Source organism: Rhea pennata, chromosome 30 (assembly GCF_028389875.1).
Source record: "Rhea pennata isolate bPtePen1 chromosome 30, bPtePen1.pri, whole genome shotgun sequence".
Taxonomy (NCBI): Eukaryota; Metazoa; Chordata; class Aves; order Rheiformes; family Rheidae; genus Rhea; species Rhea pennata.
In genome coordinates this window covers 890155-904449 of record NC_084692.1, presented here as the reverse complement: position 1 = coordinate 904449, position 14295 = coordinate 890155, and the positions used below count along the sequence as shown (strand labels likewise).

General features: G+C 51.6%; 1 non-coding gene across 1 annotated transcript; it reads left to right on the top strand.

The window, feature by feature from the left end:
- Nucleotides 1-240: 240 nt before the first annotated feature.
- Nucleotides 241-313, top strand: TRNAF-GAA (transfer RNA phenylalanine (anticodon GAA)). The gene has a single exon. It is a non-coding gene; the product is annotated as a tRNA-Phe (tRNA).
- The last annotated feature ends 13982 nt before the right edge of the window (nt 314-14295 follow it).

Sequence of the window (14295 nt, the reverse complement as noted above, 5' to 3'; positions counted from 1 at the left end):
CATCCAGGTGGTGAGGCATCAAATGCAGGAGGGTGGCAGCAAGGTGGCAATGACCCACTGACACGAGGTGGCATCCCACTGTGCCTGTAGGAGAAAAGCAGAGCAGTTTTAGAGATGGTCACCAGGGTCAGCTGCAGCCCAGAGATGTCCATGCAAAACACAGCTTGGGCCAAGGCACCTCCTGCACCTTGGCCCCTGCTCTGGCACGGCTGTAATGGGGATGAGAGGTCCTACAGAAGGGCCAAAGTAGCTCAGCTGGGAGAGCATTAGACTGAAGATCTAAAGGTCCCTGGTTCAAGCCCAGGCTTTGGCACTGGAGTGGCTCTCGCCCTTTTGCAGTGCTGGGCATCCAGGCCACGTAGGAGTCGCAGCTCTTGCCCTTCTCAATGCTCCTGGGCATCTCTCTAGCTGATCTCCTGGGCAATGGCCTAATCACCCCAGGGGCAGCCTGTGAGCATTGCCTCCACACCCAATGGACTTCTCCCTTGGCTCCCTCTCCACCACTGTCCCTAAATCTATGGCCAGTTCCCTGAGAGACACCAGAGCCATTTCCTCTGTGGGATGAGCTGCTCAGGGCTTCTTGGGTGTCTTCTCGATGGCACAAAGCCTTTTTCACCTGCCTCCCTCCCCTAGACATGGGCTCTTTAGATCTCACCTCCATATCCTTCCAATCGCTGGACATGATGGTGGCTCCTCTGCCTCTTTGGTGTCTCTAGCCGTGAAGCCTCTCATCTGCAACATGAGGAATGAAGAGTTTGAGAATGCCCTGAGGAGACTCTTTGAGACCTCAGTCATTCACCATCAGTGAAGCATGCGTCATCCTTGTATGGTCTCAAACTAATCTCCTGGACTTCTCCCATGCAGCAGGGCTGATGGCAGACACCCATCCTGGAGGGGACCATGAAGCTGCCAGGATAGCTCAGGGGACCTCCAGGGACTATGTGTGGGTCTGGGTGGCCAATGAGCAGGGCCTCACCAGCTCAGAGCCCTTTTCAGGTGAAATCACATCAAGGAAGGAGGCTGAACCAAGGCACCGTGGGCTCTCCAGGGCTAGGAGAGTCCAGGATGCCCCAGAAAGCAAAGGGAGACTCCTCCTGGAGAGTGACTTATGACCAGTTCCATCTCTGTCTACAGCCAGTGCAGCACCCAAATGCTTCTCACACCATTTGAGGTCCCCCATGGTACCACAATACTTCTCCCTTGACCAGAGACATATGCAGGAAGGCAGGATGATAATGGGCAGAGCAAGGGCAAGCCCTGTCCAGCTGGGTCCTGGCTGTTCCCCCCAACTGTGGGATGGGAGATGGCCAGGGTTGGGGCAAACTGAAGGTCCCTGCTTCAAGCCCAGGGGTTGCCACGGAGTTCTTTTTGGCTCCTCTTGGCCTTCTGCAAAGCGGGGGTTGGGGCAGGCTGGAGGAAAGAGCAGCTCTGCAAAAGGCTGAGAAGAACCACCAAGGACCCCATTGCCAAAGCCCAGGCTTGAACCAGGGATCTTTAGAGCTTCAGTCTAATACTCTCCCAGCTGAGGTACTTTGGCCCTACTCTAGGAGCTCTTCTCCCCATGACAGGCAGAGCAGAGGCTGAGGAGCAGGAGGACCTACAGGCCAAGCTGTGTCTTGCCTGGCCATTGCTGGTGACCATCCCCAAATCTGATCTGCTGTCCTTCTTTGGTCATAGTGCGATGCACCTCTTGGTGATCTCTGCTCTACTGCCACCCTCCCCTCCATGCTGCCCTCACAATGGGAGTGCCCCAGTCTTGCTGCTCCCAACAACCACCTTTTGATGGGAGGCTCCCAACTCAAGTAGTGCATAAACTTTCAAGCTGTGATGCAGAAAAGCTTCTGAGCTATGCATCAAAAAGTTCGACCAAAGTGGGGTCAGCAGACAGAGGACAGGGCAGGTCAGGACCAAGAGGTGCAGGGCCAGGCACAGGCACATCCATGGCATCACTCAGGCAATGGCCAAGGACATGGTGAGTGGCCCCAGGAGGGCACATCATAGATCATTTGCTAGCTCCACTGGCTCTAGTCACCATGAGCCAGGATCCAGTCCGTGGTCCCTAATGGATCTCACAGGGAGTTGAGCTCATCCTCTGGAGCTGGTGGAGTTCACAAGCAGAGCAACAGGACCGTCCCTTCTGCAGGACCTTGAGAAGATCTTGGACTCCACCTTCTGAAGAAAGGCCAGGCTCCAGGCACAGTGTTGAGGACCTCCCTTTTATTTCAGAAACATTATTGTGGAGGCCAGGGCTGGCAGGAAGATGTCCATCACCTGGCCCTGCTGGCGCTCACAGGAACACACAAGGCAATAGAATGCTACCACTACCACCCCATCAGGAGAGCACTGAGGCCACATGCACATGCTGTAGTACAGCCCAACAGGGTGGGAATAGAAGAAAGGAGCTCTAAGGAGAGGATATCCTGCTGGTGGCCTTGTCCCCAGGAGAGCTACAGTCCTATGCAAAGAGATACCACCCACGGTAACAGTAGGGTGGGCCTGATGGGTGTGGGGGTCAGTCCCTGTGCTGGAGCAGAGGCTGAGGAGCAGGAGATCCCTCAGGTCAAGCTGTGCCACTCTGGGGATCTAGCTCTGAGCATGGGGTGGGCTGAGTCTGTCCCTGGAGGTCCCAGTCCTGCCAGGAAGGCAGTTAGCAGGAAAGACAGGGCCAGGGTCTTCCTGTTGGAGGAATCATAGAATGTTTGAGGTTGGAAGGGACCTCTGGAGATCATCTAGTCCAACTTCCCAGCTCAGTGTCACCAGGGAGGGACCTCTGGCAGTTTCTGGTCCAACTCTCACATCAAGCAGGGTTGCTTAGAGCTCTCTATTTCCACCTGGCCATCGTTGGGCTGTGGCTGACCCTGGTAGTGAGTGGGGCCTCACCAAGCTATAGCCTATTCTGAGTGGAATCATCTCAAGGAAGGAGGTTGAAATGAGGAGCTCAGAAGTACTGCAGGCTCTCCAGGGCCAGGAGAGTCTGGGAGGCAGGCAAGGGTGTGGGGGGTCTCCCTGTAGAGTGGCTCATGACAAGCTCCACCACCACCAGAAGCCATCACATGCCATTTGAGGTCCCCCATGGTAGCAGACAAACCCCTCCACCTTGACCACAGACACAGGAGGGAAGACAGGATGGGAAGGGGCAGAGCAAGCATAAGCCCCATCCAGCTAGGTCCTAGTTGCTGTGGGGTGGGATACAGCCAGAGCTGGGGTAGTCTAGAAGACAGAGCAGTTCTGCAAAAGGCCAAGAGGAACCAGCAAGGACCCCATTGTCAAAGTCCAGGCTCAAACCAGGGACCTTTAGATCTTCAGTCTAACACTTTCCCAGCTGAGCTACTTTGACTCTGCCCTACAAGCCCTGAATCCCTTCAGGGGTGCAGACCCTGGAGCATTTCCTTGAATAAACATTGGATTAAGAGTCCAGCCTTCAGACATTGCAATGAGGAGATCACCCGTCATTAAGGACATGCTACACTGGAGACCAATGTCCCTGAGCTGAGCAGCAGAGCTTGAGGCACTGGGGGACTTCACAGGGGAATTGCTACAAGGTGTGGCCTTGACATGGTGGCATTAGGAAGGTATCAGCCCTGGGCAGCACCATGTAGAGAAACCGCCATCCTGCTGTCCTTTGGACCCATGTTCTGCAGCCTAGAAGAGTCTCATAGTGCAGGGGTCCACAGGTGGCCATGTGGTGGCTGTAGGCCATGAGAATGAGAAGCGAAAATTCTACTGGCATCAAGAAGAAAACCAGGAAGCCCTGGGCAGCACATCCTGATTAGGGAACAGCACTGGTATCCCTCAGAAAACTGGTCATGGATTTAGGGACAGTGGTAGAGAGGAATCCAAGGTCAAGGAGGAAGAATGGAGGCAGTGGTCACAGCCTGTGGCTGTAAGGATGAAGCCATTGTCCAGGAGGGCAGCCAGGGAGATGCCCATGAGCACTGAGGAGGGCAAGAGCTGCAGCTCCCACATAGCCTGGATGCCTGGCTCTGCAAAAGACCACAGGGCACCCCAGTGCCGAAGCCTGGGCTTCAGCCAGGGACCTTTAGATCTTCATGCTAATGCTCTCCCAGCTGAGCTTCTTCAGCCCTACCCTAGGAGCTCTCCTCCCCATGAAAGCCAAGGCACAGCAGGTCCCTTGGGTCAAGCTATGTCCAGCCTGGCCATTGCTGAGCTGCAGCTGATCCTGGTGACCATCCCCAAACCTGCTCTGCTCTTCTTCTCCAGGCATAGTGGAATGGCACTTCCTGGGAGGCCAAATGCCTCCACAGGTCCCCATTCTGCCTGATGTACAACTAAAAGATCTATAACTCCTTCCTTGTCCTCAGAAATCCATCACTTCCCCCATAACTGGCTTGAAACACCGTCAGCCATTGGGAATGGCTGAGGACAGGCAACAGAGGCATCTCCAAAGAATGGCTTCCTCCTACAGCCTTGCTGGGGAAGAAATCCCACAAATAAGGCATTTGTCCTCCAAATTGAAGAGTTCTGAAGGAGAAGCTCGTCTCTGCACTCCTCTGAGGATACAACACGGGGGTCATGGAACAAACTGGGGAGGAATCAGGTAGTAACAGTCTCCCAGGCTTAACTGGTTCTTGCTGTCCAGAGGGAACTTGAGAGGCTGGAGAGGGGCAGAGAGGAACCTCCTGAAGTTCCAGCAAGTGGAGGGCTGAGCCCTGTCCGCCCCCTGGGGAGGGATAACCACAGGCAGCAGGCCAGGCTGAGATGTGAGGACACATAGGGGACATGTGGGGACTGGGATGAGCACAGGGTAACGTGTAAGGGAAATATAAGTTGAGGAAATGAAGGCCACATTGTGAACATGTGGGACTGGAGGAAGGAAGGGGAGATGTGGGGGACACACAGAGGACATGTGGGGTACAGGGGAGCAGAGACTCCACTCTACACTGAGACCAGGGTGAGGATGTGGGGGGATACCGAGGCGCATTGCGGACCATAGTGGTGACATGCGAGGACTGTGGGGAGAGAAGGAGGTTGTGGGGAGACGTAGAGACCAAGCTGGGGATGCGGGAGAAACAAGGGGACCTTGGTGACCAATGACAGACCGAGAGGGGCTCAGGGGACATGGAGGTGCAGGGGACAGGGGAACTCTGGGAGTGTGCAAGGGGTCACTATGAACATGTAAGAACATGGGGACTAGGATGAGGATGTGGGGGAAGCTCAGGACCAGTGGGGATGACTGGGGGGTGACATGGAGGACACTGGGGAACACTTTGGGACATGGGAGGACAGTGAGATCACTGGAGGGTATTTGTGGTCCAGCAGGTATTTGGGACATGATGAAGACTTGAGTGATGGGCTTTTGCAATGCTGTGAACATGTGCAATGCTTGTAAGACAGGTGACATCACATGCATGTAACACTCCCTCCCCCACCTGCACACCTGGGCCCTCTGTGTGCAGGGGAGTGTGACTGAAGTGAAGAGTTGGATGCCTCGGTTCCCCATACACGAGGGCAGTGGATCAGCTCTTGCAGGTGTGTGGGGGGGGTGCCCAGACATCTGGGTCCCCTGTGCATGGGGCAAGAGGAGACAGCTATTGGGGCTGCACATGGACTCCCGGGTCTCTTGCAGAATCAGGTTTCCCAGACACCCAGGACCCCTGGGTCCCTTCTACATGAGCAGAAGTGGTCTTGGCTATGGAGTGACACTGGGTTGCCTAGGACCCCCAGAGGCCAGTCCTCCATCCAAAGTCAAAGGAATGGCCTGGAGTGGACGCCTGGGTGCCTGGGTCTCTCATACACGACAGTTGGAGATGTCTGGGTCCCCCGTGAAAACCAGGAGAGGTTTGCACAGGGAGTGGGGAATAAAGGACAGTCCTCCCCACTGCAAGGATAAGAGGTGACAGTAGGCCTGTCCCCAACTTCTGGCTGAAGTCCTGCCTCCTTCAGGCAGCCACGTGTTCCACCTTCCCAGGAAGTCCTGCCCCTTTTCCAGTCCCAAGGTGATCCCCCCTTAACTCCCCCCTCCACACGATCACAAGCTGCTCTATGATTGGCTGACTACCCCTGCTCCTGTCTTCCAGTGTAAGGCAGGAAATACATCCAGGCGGGAAGTCCACCCCTTATAGGTGCTGCCATTTTGTTCCTGCCCCCATTTTATTCCCCAGGGCAGCCATTCTGCTTAATGTTACAAACTCCATCTTTCTACAATGTTCTGGTATTGGTCGCCCCCCCCCCCTTTTTTTTTCTTTTTTCATGGACTGTTTTTCGATGTGCTCTCAGATCTGCTCTGCTTGGCTGCTCTTTTCCTGGCCTCAAAAAATTCTCAAGCATCAAAACATAGAAGTATATATGCAATATATAGAGTATATGGAACCATATAAATATATAGAGAGAGGAATGGAGAAATATGTATATATACATTTATTTATATGAAAATATAGCATTACGTGTAATGTATTTATGTCACTATATGCATAATACATATCCAGGTATGTACTTATATGGACATATATTCAAATGTATAAAGAGATAGAGATTAAATTTATATGTAAATATCCATAAGTGAGAGTTACTGGTTCCTGGGTTTGCTTGAAGCTCTCTAGAAAAGTGTAGGAAATTTGGGAAAGTTGCTCTTTTGGCATTGTTAGATGTATTTTTAGGGGAATAACCGAAAGGGGCCAGTCCCATATTGTTTGAAACCCCAATTTATGAGTTTTCCTGCAAGGCAGAAAGCAAAAAGTTCAAATGAATTTGGAGATGCCCCTTTGCTAGGAAGAAATAATTGAAAATCGATTGTTCACAGATTCACAGAATTGGTAAGGTTGGAAGGGACGTCTGGAGATCATCCAGTCCAAAACCCCTGCTCAAGCAAGGTCGCCTAGAGCATGTTAGACAGGATTGCATGCAGTGGATTTTGACTATCTCCAGAGAAGGACACTCCACAACCTCTCTGGGCAACCTCTTCCAGTGCTCTGTCACTCCCACAGGGAAGAAATTCCCCTTCACATTCAGGTGGAACTTCTTATGGTTCAGTTTGTGCCCATTGCCTCTAGTCCTGTTGCATGGGACAACTGAAAAGAGTTTGGCCTCAACCCCTTGATACCTTCCCTTCAGGTACTTACACACATTGATAAGATTCCCCCCCTCAGTTTTCTCTTCCCCAGGCTAAACAGGCCCAGCTCTCACAGCCATTCTTCAGAGGGCAGATGCTCCAGCCCTCTCATCAGCTTTGTAGCCTTACACTGCACATCTCTCCAGTACCTCCATATCACTCTTATACTAGGGAGCCCAGAACTGGACACAGTACTCAAGAGAGGTCTCACCAGGGCTGAGTAGAGGGGCAGGATCACCTCCCTTGACCTGCTGGCAGCACTCTTCCCAATGCACCCCAGGAGACCATTGGCCTTCCTGGCCACAAGGGCACATTGCTGGCTCATAGTCAATTTGTCATCCACCAGCACTCCCAGGTCTTTCTCTGCAGAAGTGCCTTCCAGCAGGTCAGCCCCCAGCCTGTACTGGTGAATGGAGCTATTTCTTTCTAGGTGCAGGACTCCGCACTTGCCCTTGTTGAACCTCCTGAGGTTCCTCTCTGCCCACGTCTCCCCCCTGTCCAGGTCTCTCTGGCTGTGCTGAGGGCAGCACAGCCCTCAGGTGTATCAGCCACTCCTCCCAGCTTGGTATCATCAGCAAACCTGCTGAGGGTGTACTCTGCCCCTTCGTCCAGGCCATGGATGAATAAGCTGAACAAGACGGGCCTCAGTACAGAGCCCTGGGACACACCACTAGGCACAGGCCTCCAACTAGACTCTGCACCACTGATGCCAATCCTCTGAGCTCTGCCAGAACTCTAGGCCTGTTCTCAGTCCACCTCAGTGTCCACTCATCTAACCTGCACTTCCTGAGCTTGTTGAGGAGGATGTCATGGGAGACAGAGTTGAAAGCTTTGCTGAAGTTAAGGTAGACAACATCCACTGCTCTTCCCTCATCTACCCAGACACTCATTCCATCATAGAAGGCTATCAGATTCGTTAAGCAGGATTTCCCCTTGCTGAATCCATGCTGACTACTCCTGATCACCTTCTTTTCCTCCATATGCCTGAAAATGACATCCAGAATGAGTTGCTCCATCACTTTTGCAGGCATGGAGGCGAGGCTGATTGGCCTATAGTTGCCTTCTTGCCCTTTTGGAAGACTGGAGTGATGCTGGCTTTCTTCCAGTCCTCTGACACCTCTCCAGTTCTCCATGACTTTTAAAAGATGATGAAGATTGGCCCAGCAATGACATCTGCAAGCTCCCTCAGTACCCATGGGTGCATCCCATCCAGGCCCATGGATTTGTGGATGTCAAGTTGTTAGAGAAATATTGTAAGAAAAACCTTGCAAATAGTTAACAAGACTCAAGGACAAGGGAGAGAGAAAAACAGTACTGCAAAAGATAACCAGCTCCAGCTAAATAACCTTGATGAAACCACAGCGCTTTGAAGAATGTGAGCGGAAGGTAAGACAAAAACAGCAGAATAACCCAGAAGTGACCTTAGGTTCGTTAAGGCTTATTAACATATTAAACTACACACCCCTAAATGAATAATGAGATGGAAATGACATGATAATGATGTTACCGCCTCTTCTTCACTTCCTATGCTAATTAACAAGAATGTGAAAGCGCAAGTGCAGAGCAATTACCTGATGTAATGAAACTGTAACCAATAGAAAGACTTGTATAAAGTACTCCCTGAAAAGTGTGTATAAATCAAGAATGAGAGGGGGAGAAGGTGTGCTAGCTTTGTGGATTTACCACCTAGCACCCATCTCTGCGCAGAAACGAAATAAATATCTCGACCCTGTGTGTCTATTGGTTGCTTGCACACTGGGTAACAGAACCCAGATTTTGGACAACAAAGCTTGCCCAGAAGATCTCTAATCCTATCCTCCTCAATCAAAGGAAAGTCTTCCCTTCTCCAGACTTTCTCCCTTACATCCAGGCTCCGGGATTCTTGAGGGCTGCCCTTAGCAGTGAAGACTGAAGCAAAGTGGGCATTCAGTAGTTCTGCCTTCTCTGAATCCTTCGTCACAAGGGCCCCCACCCCATTCAGTAGTGGGCCCACATTTTCCATAGTCCTCCTCTTGCTACTCATGTATTTGAAGAAGCCCTTCTTGTTCTTAACATCGCTTGCCAGACTCAATTCCAGCAGGGCCTTAGCCTTCCTCGCAGCATCTCTACATACTCTGACTGCATTCCCATAATTCTCCCAAGTAGTCTGCCCCCTCTACCACATTCTGTGTATTTTCTTCTCTCTGAGTTTGGCCAAGAGCTCCTTGCTCACCCATGCAGGTCTCCTGCCCCTTTGGTGAACTTCTTACTCATAGGGATGCATCACTCTTGAGCTTGGAGGAAGTGATGTTTGACTACTAGCCAGCTCTCCTGGACCCCCCTTCTAGGGCCTTACCCCATGAAATTCCTCCAAGTAGGTCTCTGAAGAGCCCAAAGTCTGCTCTCCTGAAGTCCAGGGTTGCAATCCTGCTTGTTGCCTTAGTTCTTTCCTGCAGGATCCTGAACTCCACCATCTCATGGTTGCTTCAGCCAAGGCCGCCCTCAACCTTCATATCTCTAACCAGTCCCTCTCGGTTGGTAAGACAAGGTCCAGCAGGACACCCTTCCTCACAGGCTCCTCCACCATTTGCAACAAGAAGTTATCATCAATGCATTGCAGGAGCCTCCTGGACTGTTCGTGCCTTGCTGTGTAGTCCCTCCAGCAGATGTCAGGGTGGTTGAAGTCCCCCATGAGAGTCAGGGCCTGTGATCATGAGGCTACTTCCAGCTGTCTATAGAAGGCCTCATCAACTTTCTCTTCCTGGTCAGGCGGCCTGTAGTAGACTCTCTCAACAGTGTCCCCAATGCTAGCCTGCCCTTTGATCTTTACCCATAAGCTCTCAACTGCCTCATCCTCCTCCCCACCTAGGCAGAGCACGATGCATTCCAGTTGCTCTCTCACATAAAGAGCAACTCCACCACCTTGTCTCCCTGACCTGTCTCTTCTAAAAAGCACATAGCCATCCATGGCAGCATTCCGGTCATGTGAGCTATCCCACCATGTCTCCATGACTGCAATGAGATCATGGCCCTGCGACCTGACACAGACCTCCAGCTCCTCCTGTTTGTTCCCCATGCTGCATGCATTGGTTTACAGGCATTTCAAAGAGGTGGTCATGCCTGCAGGTTTCCCAGGAAGGGTGTACCGGGGTCTCCCGTAGCCATGTCCCAAACACACATCCCCAGCTGCATGCACCCGTTGGAGGCCCCCCAACCCGCGTTGTGTTTTATTGACTACCCTCTCTCTATGACACCCTCCCTCCGCCTTCCTAAGTAGTTTAAAGCCCTCTATACCAGGCTGGTCAACCTGTTGGCATAGGCAAATGTGCCCTGCTTGGTGAGGTGAATCTCATCTCTCCCAAGCAGCTGCTGATCTTCAAGCCATGTTCCAGGGTCATAGAATCCAAAACTCTGTCTTTTGTGATTACATCCCCCTTGTAAAACTATCCTGCACTGACTCCAACCTAACCATTTTTGTGCGCTTTGTCCTCCATTATAACCCTTCCTTCATTTCCCTTAACCCCAAACATCTGGGCATGTGTCATTCCCACCATCCTGAGGATTCCTTCCACTGCTGAGAGAAAAAAAGGCTTCCCACCTGCTCCTCTCACCTCTTGGTGACAACAGTTTTTCACAGCTCCTAGAAAGTCTGTACACACTGAAAAAGACCAACACACATCCTTAAAACAATGGTCTCTGTCTTCTGCAAGGCTGAGACTTCCCTGGTCAATCCACTCACCTATAGCCTGAGGAGTGGTGAGTTCCAAGAGGCACTGAGAAAGGTCAGTAAGACCACCCTTGCTCTCACAGACATTGTCTTCCAGCCAGGCTGCCTTTGTTGCAAAGTGTTTTGGAGACACTGCATGGATTTTACTTGAGCCCACCAAGATATCTGCTGTGTTGGTAACTCCCTCTGCACACAGTTAACTTGAACTTAAACAAAAAAACCAGAGGAAGAGGAACAGCAGAAGGGTACAACTGGAGAAAACCACATGGCCTCATAAATTCCCAGGTCATAAATGGTTCAGGTAAACCTCTGATATTTCATGCAAAGACAAGCAGATGCAGGAGACGCATACAGCTCTTGGATAAGACAAAGCACTCCTGTAAGCTTCAGACATCCTCAGGTGCATGTTACAGTGGCCTAACTGAGGTATAGAAAAGGGGCATCTTGGAAAGCAGAGTTCCTCTGGGCACCACTGTACAGTGGGAGCCGTGGGGTGACATTGCACAGGCAACCATGCAACAGCCATGCTTCCCTTCTGGGAGCTGATGGCAGCCGGTTTCCCATAGTGGGAGCACTGGGGCACTCTGCAGGCCTCAGGCTGGGGCTCTGAGCAGTGAGTACTGGTTGGGCTCAGACAGCTCTGGTATTAGAGAGGCTGAGAGGGAAGTGTGCAGCCGGACCCCTCAGGGAGCCAATGGTGGGACCTGCCCCAGGAGGGCAGCAGGGTGCTGCAGGTGGTGTGCGCTCAGTGTCATTAGGGCTGTGGGGCGATGTGGGTAGGACAGAGAAACTTCTCCAAACATTTGAGGGGGGGGATGTGCCCTCTCCCTCCCAGGCTGTGAGTTGTTAGGCACTGGGGAGAGAACTGAGCCTCACACCTGCATCAGAGGAGAAGAGGGGATGCCCTACCCCTCAGCCCCTGGGGCTCACCCCCTTAGCAGTCCAAGAGCAGCTCCATGGGAAGCTGAGGCTCTCAGCTGTCCTGAAGAGCCCAGGGTGTGGGAGAGCCACAGGATCTCTCACATTAGCCTGCTGGTCTTACATGATGCCAGACTGTCACAGTGAAAGACCCTGGATGTGCCTCAGGACACCTGCACAGGGAGATAGTAGACATGGTGCAGTGTCGGGGCGGGGGGCGTGTGTTTCTCAAGATGCTGCGGAAGGTCCCCAGGCAAGGTGGCCTGACAAAAGATGCCTGCTCCAAAGCCTCTTCATGAATCTGTTCTAAAGAATACCACGGAATATAGTCCTGGAGAGAAGAGGGGTCCAGGACAGCTGGTTGATTTTCAAGGATCATCTTCCCCAAGCCCAAGAATGATCTATTCTGACAAGCTGAAAATGAAGAAGAAGCATCAGGAGGCATGCATGTATGAACCAGGAGCTGCTGGCAAAACTGGGACATAAAAAGAAAGTGTGCAGGAGGTAGAAGCAGGTACAGGTGACCCAGGAGGAGGAGAGAGACACTGAGCATGCAGAGATAGGGTTAGGAAAGCCAAAGCCACCTGGGATTGACTCCAGTGAGGGACATGAAGGGCAACAGGAAAGGCTTCCACAGGTCTATTGGCAGCGAGGAAAGGTAGGGAAAATGTGGCCTCACTGCTAATTGGGGCAGGGGCCCTAGTGACAAAGGACAAGGTAAAGGTGAAGGTATCTTCTTTATGTGTTGTCCCTCCAGCAGATCTTGGGGTAGGTCAAATGCTCCTGAGGACCAGGACCTGTGAAAGTGAGGCTTCTGATTGTTGGGAGAAGGCCTTATCTACTCTTTCCTCATCAGATAGTCTAGACAGCCATAAAAAAACATCACTCATGACCTGCCCACTAATGCTGACCTATTAGCTCTCAGCTGGCTCATTGTTCGTCCTCAGGCACAGCTCAATGCATTACCACTGTTCTCTTGCATAAAGGACAACTCCCTCTCCTTGCTGTTCCAGCCCATCCTTTCTAAAGAGCCTCTGTCCATCCCTCGGAGTATTCCAGTCATGTGAGCTGCCTCACCACATCTCCACAATCCCAATGAGACTGCAGCTCTGTAACTGCACACAGCTTTCTAACTCCTGTCTGTTTCCCCATTTCCCAGTAGGATCTTAAGTGAAATCCCACCTTACCTCCCAAAGTGGACACGTAGCACTTAGGTGTTCAGCAACAGTTGAATATTGGCATTGAATATTGACACTGTGGGGGGGTTATTTCACTAACAGCTCAAGTCTTTTAGCAGTGTCTCTGACCCAGTACGGCTCATCTGTGGGCTGCTGTTCCTTGAAGTATCCCTGCTCAGGCACAGGTTGCCTTCACGCCTCAGTATCTCAGAGGTGTACCCTCTGGGAATGGAACACCTCCTTCCAAGGGCCTCTTGTCCTTGCCACTGGCACCACTGAGAGGACTCTGGCTCTAGCTTCTTTAGTCTCCCCATCAGATATTTATAAACATTGATAAGGTTCCCCCTGAGCCTTTTCTTCTCCAGGCTAAACATTCCCAGGTCTCACAGACTCTCTTTGGATGGGAGATGCTCCAGTCCCTTAGTCATCTTCATGGCCATTCTCTGGATTTGCTCTAATATGTCCATGTCTCCCTTGTACTGAAAAGCCCAGAACTGGACACACCAGTCCAGATGTGATCTCCTCAGTGCTGAGCAGAGGGGAAGGGTCAGGCCCTTGACCTGCTGGCAATGCTCTGCCTAATGCAGCCCAGGATAGTGCAGGTCTTTGCTGCAAGGGCACATTGCTGGCTCATAGTCAGTTTGGTGTCCACCAGGACTCTCAGATTCTTCTCTGCAGAGCTGTTTTCCAGTCGGTTGGCACCCAGCCTGTACTGGTGCATAAAGTCATTCTTCCCCAGCTGCAGGACTTTGCCATTTCCCTTTGCTAAACTTCATGATGTTCCTTTCTGTCCATTTCTCTAGCCTGTCAAGATTACTCTGAATGGCAATGCAGCCTTCTGGTATATCAGCAATTCCTTCCAGTTTTGTATCATCTACAGACTTGCTGAGAGTGCACTCCTGAACCCAAAGGCATGGGACACAGGTTCATAAGCTCCTGGCAGAGTCATCCTCCTCAAGCAAATAATCTTCTGGTTGGGCCTCAAAGTCATCTCAAAAGGCCAGTTTCTCTGTAGTCTACTTTGCACAAGGAAGACTTTCTCTGGGTCAAGCTCCAGCCACTGTTGGAGAGACATGTGGCCCGGAGGACTTTAGAGCCAACTTCTGGGAACACAGAGCAGCAGGGAGTAAAGCTTCCAGCTCCTGGTTGAAAGCCAGTTCATGGTCAAAGCTAACAGGTGCTCTTCCAGAAATCATTTGAAGCACAAGTACAGTTGCCTCAATGGTGAAAGCTTCCCACCTGCTCTTTATAAGCAGTGAAAAAATTAAAACTCTAGCTGATTAGTTCAGTACTGAACTCCATCTCTTGATGACTTCCTTGAGTGTTACATGTCCTCCTGTTGCTTGCCTAGTTCTACCTAGCATCAGCCCTCTCAACCCTCTCCCATTTTCTGTCTCCGCATCAGGTTCCTCAGTGTCCTTTGG